The sequence below is a fragment of the Cydia strobilella genome, chromosome 10, assembly GCF_947568885.1.
Source record: "Cydia strobilella chromosome 10, ilCydStro3.1, whole genome shotgun sequence".
NCBI lineage: Eukaryota > Metazoa > Arthropoda > Insecta > Lepidoptera > Tortricidae > Cydia > Cydia strobilella.
The window spans coordinates 4,987,915-4,999,989 of record NC_086050.1 but is presented as its reverse complement, the minus strand read 5'-3'; the positions used below and the strand labels follow the sequence as shown (position 1 = coordinate 4,999,989).

At 35.2% G+C, this 12,075-nt stretch overlaps 1 protein-coding gene across 2 annotated transcripts in view; it reads right to left on the bottom strand.

Annotated features, from left to right (window-relative positions):
* LOC134744644 (uncharacterized) overlaps window positions 1–7,560 on the bottom strand; it is a 42,587-nt gene extending 35,027 nt beyond the window's left edge. The window contains exon 1 of one of the 2 annotated variants that reach the window (XM_063678538.1): window positions 7,465–7,560. The gene's annotated coding sequence lies outside the window, so the exon portion shown is untranslated. The remainder of the gene's footprint in view (window positions 1–7,464) is intronic. The other variant, XM_063678539.1, reaches the window with a different exon arrangement.
* Window positions 7,561–12,075: the final 4,515 nt, after the last annotated feature.

The following is a 12,075-nucleotide window of genomic DNA, read 5'->3' as shown; positions in this document are numbered from 1 at the left end:
TCGACAATTAAAATCTTTGTAAGTACGTACCTACATTTGATTTTAATTATAACCATATATTTGTGAAACAGTTAAGAGAATTGTCATTTAAATTGACGTGTAGTTTTAGTTCATTAGAATATAGGTAATATTTTTTTTATCACTAGGATTCTTTCACATTTTATTTTGTTAGTTTCTGTTGATATTTAAATAATTGAAAGCGCAAAAACATGTTTGATCTCGTTGTTTCTCTGATTTCCCTAAATACATTTCACACCCGCTGTGAAATAATTGATGTACTTAGTACTTGTAGCTATACCAAGATAACCTAGGCTCTGTTAAAGTTTAGAAGTCTCCGAGACCGGAAATGACGAAGCCCCAGTAAACAGCGAAGCAATATCGAGAACTTTTGTCAATGACAAAGGTATTGCCTTTTTGCCTCTTCAACCTCTTGAAATTTCCTTTAACTTAAAAACTTTACCTGAAGAAAGTTTGCACAAAACATTTAAGAAACCGGACAAGTGCGAGTCGGACTCGCGCACGAAGGGTTCCGTACCATTACGCAAAAAACGGCAAAAAAATCACGTTTGTTGTATGGGAGCCCGTCTTAAATATTTATTTTATTCTGTACCTAACTATGATTGCTATAATGTACATACTTAGGTAATTAATTGCAATTAATTACCTAAGTCTACCCATCTGTGTTTTAAGGGAGTCCCCTCTGCCAACAAACTGTCTTCCAGCTTGGCAGAAGTTTGTAAAAATAGGGTTTATTTCGCCAGAATAAATGATTTATTTATTTAATTTTATTATAGCGGCAACAGAAATACATCATCTGTGAAAACTTCAACTGTCTAGCTATCACGGTTCATGAGATACAGCCTGGTGACAGACAGACAGACAGACAGACAAACAGACAGACAGACAGACGGACAGAGTAGTCTTAGGAATAGGGTCCCGTTTTTACACTTCAGGTACGGAACCCTAGAAAGAGATATAATTCAAATTGAAAATTAAAACTTAAGAACGGATACTATTTGTTTAAAAAGGAGGTGGAAGTCGTATATGTAATGTGTAGCCTTATAAAATCGGATCCAGCCTAGTACGCAGGTTAGACTACTAATGTGTAAGCTAAACCGGACATCAAAAAACAACAATGCTATATTAATGTAGGTAAGTACAAAAATCTTTAAATTAAAAGCTTTCATTAAGTAAATTGTTCGGAAATTCAGTTTGACTCAGTCGCATCTGTTTAATGCTAATGAGACCGAGATCGCTGTGAAATCTATGTTTGGAGAGAAACTTGGAATTAATTCTGCATTTCAGAACTGCAAGACTATATACAGGATGTGGCCTGTAATAAGAGCAAAAATTATATATTTATATTTTAATTTTTTGCTCTTATTATTTGGTCTGTATAGGTATAGGCCTAATATCGAAAAACTTGATTTCTGACCCACTTATGAAAGGAACCTTTAACATTTACTACGTCATGGCATTACATTGATTTAAAAAGTAAAATTTAATATATATATTTTATATATGATACTAACGGCTTGATTCGAACTTTAAATACGTCAAAAATTAGCTTAAGATACGATATAGGTCGGATATGTCATTGTCAAAAGTGACGTTATTGTTTGAAGAAACGCCACTTTTGACACTGACATCCGATCCATGTCAACCATGTCGTATCTTTAGCAAATTTTTGACGTATCTTAAAGTTCGAATTAGGCCGTTACTGTGAAAACGTTCTATGGTGGGTCACAAATCAGTTTAAAGTTTGTTAGATTGTACCTTTTGGGCTAAAAGACTGCAGTGCATAACAATCAGTCTAAGCGCGCGATTGGTGCTCGCGCAATGCAATCACGACGACTGAGATAATGCGAATAAGTGAATGAGACGTCATTAGGCATCTCGCACTTATTGGTACCCGTGAAATGCCTTATGAATTATCATACAACTCAGTCGTATCAAAACACGATTAAAATCTAAACAAATCGTTATAACAGAATCAGCCTTTAGGATTTTTATCTACTTACATCGTTATGTTCTTCTAAAACCGCATTAGCTATATAAATAACAAGTGCCTCAAACAAAAGACGATAATATACAATCGCATAAAAGTTCAAGTCTCAAAACTGCTAACTGTAAATAAGTAAGATGCATTGGCTGAGAAGGCTTGGCTATAAGCCGAGGGCCCACTTGGCCTCGGCTTTCGGTGAGGCCTTCGGCCGGTGCCAAACTACCTGGCGCTAGGGCCAATCTGTCTGTGCAGGACCTGTATTCGACATGCACGAAGATATGACCATTTTGAAACTTGTGCTGGTATAGATGCAAAGCATACACTGATTGGTACTGAAAAGTACTTAAGGCAAGAAAGAACGGGAAAGAGCATGCGCGCCAAGTGTCCATTTTGATCGAATTTTGTCGATTTTTATTTATTTTAAAAACATTACCCTACAATATTGAAATTCGAAAGCTATGAAATTACTATTTAAGTTAAGGTTGTTTTTTCTTCTTTTTTTGTTTATAGTATCACATAATAAATAACCGAGCAAAGTTGGATTAAAAGTCCGAGTTAGAGGTTACTTTGGGAATTAATTGTATCGAGCGAAGTGTCATAATTCGTGTATCGGAAGCTATGATATTAAAGATATTCAAGAACTACATATATTTTTACCACGTCTACGAATATCAACGCCTCTCAGAAAAACATGATCATATAAGGAGATTTTTCGCCTTCTGGCTCAGGGAACCGCCTTAATTATAATTTTGTTTCTTAAAGTACCTAGGCTACAGTTACTCTGTTATTATTTTAATACAAAATGTCGCTTTTCATCTGGTCCGAAACCGTCGTCGTTAAAAATGTTGTCGAATCGTCATGGGTTCTAGACATAAATAAACTCTCAGGTACTTGCTAACCAATCGAAACATGGGTAAGTATGAGACGAAGCTCTAACAGGCGTATTCTACTTTTAATAAGAGTGTGAATTAACTATGTGTAGTTGCAGAACATCCTAAAAAATTCTGGAAACGTTCATGAGAAATAGAGAATTACTAAATGTTATTAAATGTTTCATTTTATATTTACTTAATTGTCGTAGGCTCTCCAATTATGGAAAATTCTCTTTGTGACATTACTAATTATACCCACCAGATTGGAATGAGCTTACCTAGCGATAGGTATCATTTTGCACATTATAATCACGAGATTGAAATCGTCGATTTCGCGGTTTTCACGTGCCCTAATTTGAATCTGAATCTGAATTGCGTGGGCGCGCAAAATCTGTTTGATAGAAAATGAGCAGTTTTACGTGGGTTTTGATTTAAAAAAATTACGACCTTAATTAAGCTACTTTTGAAATAATATTTTGGTCTCAATCATAGCAAATATACATTACTTTACCTTTTATAAATATCAGAAAGCAATTGATCAAACTTATAATTTAGTACAATGTAAATATTTAAACAAAAAGGATTGAAATCGCAACAGTCAATCGAAAAATTTGGAGAGAAATACAAGTGAGAATTAAATGGAAATCTTTTAAACCTTACTTATCTTAGGATTTTTTTTCTTAATCGAATTCAGTAAAGTAAAGTACAAAAATTCGTAATAAATTTCTGAAGAAAAATTATCGCAAGCTTTAGCTTTATTTTCTAAAGCACTTAACAAGAGGCTTTGGCGTTTATTCATGAATTAAAAGTGTAATTTTCGTTATTGTTGGATTCGAGATAAACGAACGGATTTTCATAAAGTAAAGTAAACTAAGCGATAAGATTTGGCGAGGAGTTTGTACAGAATGTCAACTTTCAGAATGTAGGGCTGCCATCACCGATTTTTTCCTAGTTTTTAGCGACCGTTGCGTAGCCCTGAGTTGGCTGTATGAAAGAGATAATACCTGGGGGCCAAGGGGGGAAATAAAATTAATAATCTATGGTGTCTGGGGCAAACCGCGATTTTACTGAAACATCCGGAGTTTTCAATCTTTTTTTACACCACGTTGGTGGTCAACAAGCGGCCCGCCTAATGATAAGCGGTTATCATAGCCTGCAATTCCAGAGGTGTAACGTACGTGTTGCCAACTCTTCAGATACCTGTTCATTCCTTGATGAAACTCGTACTGTAGTCCCTCGAGAAAACCTCGTAGGGTAATTTTGGCTGATTTTGTCAACATGATGATGACAACCCTAAGAATATCCAAATTTTGTGAATAATGCTATTCGTAAAAGCTTTGTAAGAAATTGGAATGAAAATTGTTTATAAAATGTGATTATCGCGGCGAAGTAAGATAATCTCGTTTCTTTATCGATTTATAGATTCTAATCACTGACATATATTTAAAAAAACCAGTTTTTATACTATATCTATAGTTCTAATGCATTATATCATTACATTCATGACATTCTGCAAGATGTCAGCAAGGTAATTACAGATTCATAGTACTTGATAGTACCTATAGCAAAAATACTTGATGAAAAATTCTAATTTCTGAGATATGACATCATTGACATCATATGGTGTCATGTGTCAATCTCCGTATATAGTAGGATGGTCATATGATAGTGACAGATGATGAACGCGTGACCGTTATAGGCCCCCACTGCTATGAATTTGGTAGATTTATTGAAAAGGATTGTAAATAGCTTAAAGCTCTCGTTGTTTCCTATGTTTTTAAAATATCTGTATAAAGTCAAATTTGACCACAGAATAAATAATAGTACTAAGTACAGAAGGTTCACTCTCTAACATAGCGCGTCTATTACGACAGATAAGACCGCAAGGTGGCGCAAGCGCGAGCAGGCGTCCGTTCTGTAGCAGTGCGCGGCAACTACTATGACTAGACAAAATTGGTGTGAGCCATGCTGCATACGTCGTTTGTATTCCCTGTGAAGACAATCAGTAGTCTTCGAGACAAAATTGAAAGGACTGAAGCTGTATTTTTGGTTCTGTGATATTTTCCCACCATTTACTAGAACACCTGACCGGCTAGCATGAGTTGTGTTTCCCGCGCGAGAACGACTAAACAGTGAGCAAATCCGAATATAAAATACCCTACCCTAGTTTTTTACGATTTTGAAATTAGTCAATGTAATTATTTAGTTACTTATATATTGTGTATTCAAGACTACAAATTCGTATAACTTGATTTCTGAACAAAAAATTACTGCAGTAACCATATTAGTTATTCTGTGGCATCACTATCATAGGCATAGCACTTCAGTCGTACAGATCCCTGGAAACCTACCCTAGTTGGATTGTGATTTCGGAACGACTCCCGCCCCAAGGGCAGACGAGCCTTCAGAGTTATAGCTGTTAGATAACTGCTGATACGTGTAGACGCGCGTTTACGGTCTCTTATAACGTTGCCAAACTGATATCTTAGTTCATAAAATTTATACGGCTTTAATATACTTAAGTGAAACAATAGGGGAAGATAGATACTCGGGTCCTGTTTGGCCAGCGAAAAAATTTCTTAATATTATGTATTAACTAAAAAATATTACCTTAAACAGATCTAATGTCAATATATGTTCATAAAAACCTATAGGTATAGGCTTCCCTACTAAAACTTCAGATTTTTACAAATAGTTTTTAGACAAAGCCCAAATTAACTTAATAGTACCCCAAATATACTTTTACGAAATGAGAGAGCGGGCCATTGCCGGTAAGGTCAAAATGAGATCAATACATCGTAAAATTTAAATAAATCTCCAGATTTAACAACAAAGGTCAACCTAGGAGTGCCGAAGCTTGGTTATAGCATGTATAAAAATAAATGTTGCATTAGGATTCAATCTTTTGAGCGAATTGAGAGTTGCGCGACGTAAAAGGCAAATGTTGAAAAACACTCCTTTAAAAGTAAGGAAATGTATTAATAACTATGAACTTCCAGTTTCGTCTATGATACTAACAAACATGAAACTTTAAATCCATTCACACTTATAAAAGTATGAAATTTTGAGTAGGCAAGCTCTGTGATAAAGCTTGCCTACTCATCTATCACCACTCAGCTATCTTAGGTGCAGGTACCTTATGTAGAGTTAAATCTCAATAAATTAAGTTAAGAAAAACACAGGTATACCTAAATCTAAAAATACGCATATTAAATACAACGATAATTATATGTATCTAATTTTAAAATATTTTCGAAACATTTCGTCATAAGTTAGATGGGAGACAGAGAAAGAACCGGACAAATACGGCTGCGTGCACTACACTACATACTGTTAATACCTTTAAAGAGATCAAAATGAATATTTTTTATAAATCCTAATCAAAAAAGGAAGTTAGAAATTTTATATAACAGTGAGTCTTCCGAATTCCGTAAACAGCTACCAAAAGAAGTGACAATCAAATAAACGATTCTAGTCGGCAGAACTGGCCGCCGAGCCGATAGGCGCCTTCTACGCTACGACACAATCACTTTTACTCCGGTGCTACGAAAACTGCCTTGTTATTTTAGATTAAAACAACGCTAATATATGGGGAACTAGCTGCAATAGTAATGATATTTCTCATGTTTGTAATTAATAAACATGATTTAGACGCTGGTTTGCAAGTTAATCAGTAAACGACGGCAAACGAGTACGCTACATACTTACATAACTATTGAATACGATCAATCAAGCCGTGTACGAGGTGCAAAAATTTAGTAGTCACAAATTAAATTGAGCCCGTCGTAGTTTATGATATTTATGGAATAATTAGAATAGAACTGAGATTACCTGTTAATGTTGATTGCAAAACTTTTATACTTATGATTGCGCTATAAAACACTTTAAATTGTAGTCGAGAGTCGCACCGATTCCGGGGCAAAATTGGCATATTTTCTTATAAAAAATGGGATCAAACGCGTTATTAGTGGAATATGAAGGTTAGAAAATAGTACAGATTAGCGTTTGATGCCAATTCGCAAGAAATCAGCTCATAGCGACCGTATAGACTACGAAACAACCAAAATTTTACTTGTCAGACCCACACCGGTGTAAACCTGACATATTTTCCAGTTGTAAGATATCAAATGCGTCTCAAGCTAAGATCTCAATGCAGACTTGAGTAAACTTGAATAGTAACCATTAGAATAAAATAAAGATTACCTTTTGATACTGAATCGTAAGCTATAATGAATGCATGTCGGTTTGCTACGAAACCAAGTCCAAACCCGACAACACTACGCCGGTGCAAAACTAACAGTTTTTCTAATAAAAAATGGAATCAAACGCGTCTTAATCTAAGGTAACATTACGGACTACGATAATCATGTACCTAATGTAAATGTTAAAATATAACAAAGATTACCTTTACATGCTAATTCCCAAGCTGCGAACTTATAACGACGTAATGTTTGCTACGCTACGAATTAAGTTTCAACTTGATATCTGGTACAAAACTGGCATGAATTCTAATCAAAAATGGAATCAACCGCGTCTTAAACTAGGGTAAAAATGGAATATGAGGGTTATAACAGAACAAAAGGTTACCTTTCGATGCTAAACGCCGGAGCCCCGGAGAATGCCGTGCAGTAGTGGGTCGGGGCGCCGGCACACTGGCCGGGTGACAGTGGGGTGCGCGCGCTTGCGATACGCGCATGCGTGCTGGGCGAGGGGATGCCGCAAGCGATTAGTTGCCGGTGTTGCTAGGGGTGAGGGGTTGCGGGAGTTCTGGGGTTTTTGGCCCCTTTTATTGCGCGTACCTGCGGTCGCGTAGCTGCGCATGAGTACAAAGTTGCACACTATCAGTGTCAACGATTAAAAACTGCAAATTGATATGCAATAGGCTGACAAGAGTTATCGATCTGGCGCAAAGTAACACCGATGTACAGACGACTTAATGCTTTACGTGCGCTTTCTAAGCATAGTGACCATTCGTAAAATTAGTCTCCCTTTCTTATGTAATCGTAGACTTACCCACTAGGTATACGTGAACATTTCTTTACTGCGCGAGAGATCCCAACATCAAATTCGTTAGTATTCGCTATTCGTGGTTCGTGCGGGTGCAACTAAAAAGTCTTATTTATATATTCGCATTTTCGTGTATTTTTTACCGTGTACTTGGCAACCCTATTATACGTACACTAAAATCAGCTTATCTACAATACATGTGCTATATTCTTGTGCATTTACATAAATACTAAGGTGAGCGGAGAATTTTATGATATATTGTATTCCATACCACTTTCTATTTCTAGATTTCATGTTCCTCCATTTTCATTTCTATTTTACGGGCGTGTATAACCTGAATGTTACGTCATTAATTATTACAATGACAACAAACAAAATATTTGTTGAGTCATCAACTAGACATTAAAATATATGCTTAACCTAAACAAAAAACTTTCATCGTTGTCTAACGGATTTATTCCAAATTTAAATCTGCCATTTATTGTCGTGCGTGATCGTTTTTGTCATAAGTGGGTTTAGTTTTTTTTTTGCAGTGTTGAAATCAGCTGGGCTTATCGATCGTTTTCACTTTCGCAGGCTAAAAGTTCTTTGTTTTGGCTTTGGTCCAACGATTGGTACTAAGCAGTAAGCGTTAAGTACTAGCACTTAACGTATCGTTTTACATGGGCATATTTAGACGATTTTTGGGACTTGAGGATATTGAATTTGCTTTTAGGGTTTGACAGGGTTAGGTCCTGTCAATAACTTATTTACGTAAGGATTATGTTATTTATGTTGTATCTCCATCAGCTGCAAAATAATTAATTATGTATAAGATTTTACATCTCTATCCCGTACGAATAAAATTGTTATCTAATTATATCAAATAGATAACTAAACATAAAGAGAATCATAATACTCTATATCCATTATTAGTATTGTCTGTTCTACCCCTTTTTTAAAGGGAGGGCTGCACTTTTGGCAGTGCTTGAGCAGTAGCATAAGTAAATTAAGGTTTTAATTAATGCTATTGTATTCACAACATTTCTTTGATATTATAGAATAGTATTTTGGTAAGGATAATGATTCATCAGATTAGCTAAATTAAGTGCAAAAATATACATAAACAATCATGATACCGACATTAATTACCGGGATAACCAGGTAATTTGTATGAAAATTATACTATACTTATAATATAACTGCTATTCATTCATTTAAGCGAATATGTCTTTGTAAAATGGAAGCACGCGCAAACAACAAGTATCAAACCGAAACTGACATTGACAAATTCCTCTTTATTAACTTGGCTCAAACTATTACTAACTAGATGTCAACATAAATAGAAGCTTTAATGAATTCTACATATATCTTGTTTATTATCATCTCTACAAAGTATTTATAAAGCAAAGTCGCTTCCTGCTTTCTGGATGGATGTCTGTCCCTATGTATGCTTAAATCTTTAAAACTACGCAACGGATTTTGATGCCGTTTTTTTAATAGATAGTGATTCAAGAGAAAGGTGTATAATGTATGTATCATAATAAATATAACAAAATATGAGGGTCAAATACATCTTAGAAAAAGTTCTGGTAGACAATACAATTTCCTTATTTGATCTCAAGTACTGGAAAAATGTATCACGCCTAACGCAGTGTACTACGTAGGCAAACAACACGCGAACGCGAAGCGAAGCGATGCGGCGCAGGGTGAATCAATCCTTTGATACGCGCCGCTACGCTTCGCGTTCGCGAGTTGTTCGCTTACGTAAGACCAAAGATAGATATATAAGACGCTGCGTAAGAGTGCGGCTTAAAAATCAGGTTTTGATTCTCTCAACTTCACAATGTCTACAGGAAAGACGCAAACGAGTTAAGCATACAATGAAATGAGTATGACTCATCAATCAAAATTACGCTTCAGTCCCACTGCCCATAAGAAAGTAGTATACGGTTGTTTTTCGTAGTGGGGCAGAAACAGCACCTACCTACTAACTTTCAAAACCAGAGGTCGTGGGTTCATTTAATTTGATAATTAAATACGACAAGCTTTGCAACTTTATCTCAACTACAAGGGGGTGCTCAACCACTTTAAAAATTATCATTGTATGAAATACAAAAAAATTAAATTAGAATTTTTTATATTTTATTTAAGTACTTAGTTGTTTGCACATTATTTAAAAATGTGATGTATAAATTATTAACTAAAAAAACATTTTTATTTCTATTTTATACGAATTTTTAGGTGACTTTCAAAAAATCTAGCTTTTGAATAATTATAATAAATATTTTTTTTTTTATTCAAAACTAAAAATCACCCATAAAAATAGTGTGAAAACAAATACCTACATAAATAAAAGTCTAAAAAATAAATACTTATTTTTTTTGGACAATATACAACACACAAGTTTTTGTGCACCCCCCTTATAAGGGGGTATATATATAGTTGAGATAAAGTTACAAAACTTGGTGTATTTTATCACTTTATTTATTTATTTATTTTAAACTTTATTGCACATAAAAAGTGTACAACAGGCGGACTTAATGTCATCATTATCAGCATAATCAGTGTAACAAAATAAGGTGGTGCCCCGTCGGAAAAGAATAAAAAAGGTTTTTTGAACTGCCCTAAGTCAGCATCAATTAGAATAGACAGTGCGGTCGAAAAATGTAAATAAACAACCTTGAAAATCGCATTGCCTAAATTCATGCTACAATATTCACACTACCGCACCGTCCCGTCCGCACCGCATTGAGGCGTTAAAAACAACGCTTGATTTATCCTTTTAGTCTATGGCACTGCAGAGAATTGAGTACATTCCCATCGCCTGCAGATATCCAGAATAACGATGATCTCCACTCGCCTACAATTGTTACCGAAGTCCAGGTCACAAATATAATAGGCCTAAAGACAATGCTCGGTACCAATTTGGAAATGGTTTAGGTCAAGGTTTCGAAGCCTGCAGTGTCCTGGGAATGTCCGCCAAAAATTATACGGATTTATTCACGTGCTGCGACTCAGAAAACAAAAATGGGTAATGCAGGATATCTGACGAATTGATCATGTAATACATGCATGCAATATATCAATACAACTGCAACTACCGCTCAGCTCAAAAAAGCGTTTTTTTACAGTAATGTGAGTTTAGCATGGGGACGACGATATACTTTCAACAATTAGGTACTTACAGTAAGTGATTTAGAATTTTACGTTTTTTGCGCCTTTACTTTTTTTTGATCAGCCGATTTCGTCTTTTTTAGCTGGAATCAAGCTGGTTAGCTCTTTGATTTTTTTAATTGTGGATCAATGAAATGTGTAGGTAGTTTTTTTAACTGCAGTGGTTTAAATAAGTATAAATTTACGATGACTTATAATATAAGCAACCCGAAACTGGAAAAATATATGCAGGAAACTTGCAGGATGCAAAAACCGTGCATTTCGAGTTTTATTATATATTAAGTTAAGATTAGTCAATGTGAACCCAGAGAGTATCCAATAAATTTACTTCAACTGCTTGATAAATAAGAAAAGTCGTGGTTTTCACCCTTCACGAGAATATATTATCGAGGTCAAGATGATTTATTCGTTCCAAAAAGAGATTTGGAATACATACTGGATTATAATAACTACATAAATTTATACGTTGACAACTCCTTACTAATCTACTCGACTAAATTTTTGGTGTTCAGAGACGTTTAGTTACTAAAATACTCACCACTCGACTAATTACCCACTGCCCGTTACCAATGGTGCCTACGCACGTAAGTGGTGGGGGGAGGCTCACTCGGCAGAAAAAAATAGAATAAAATGGATCCACTCGACTAAATCACTGACTAATCTACTCTACTTACTACATTTTTGGTGTTCAGACACGTTTAGTGACTAAAATACTCGCCACTCGACTAAATTACTAACGCGTAGTCCGAACGATAAAGAGAACATTTCGGATTTTATAAAAATAATTTTGTTTTAATTTAATTATTTGCAGGTAGTTAGGAAACTCCAGGATGGCTACATGATAATAATTGTTCAAATTAGAAACGATTATTACGGCCTGGTCAATAGGATAATGGTTTTGAAAAATTTTAAGGGTGAGTACTTTGTGATTTTTTAGCTTTTTTTATAGAATACATTCCCGAAGGGCCTCTGTTGCCAACATTGAAAATGCGAGAAATTTCGAGTTTTAATGTTCGTGTTTCGGGTTAGGAGCTC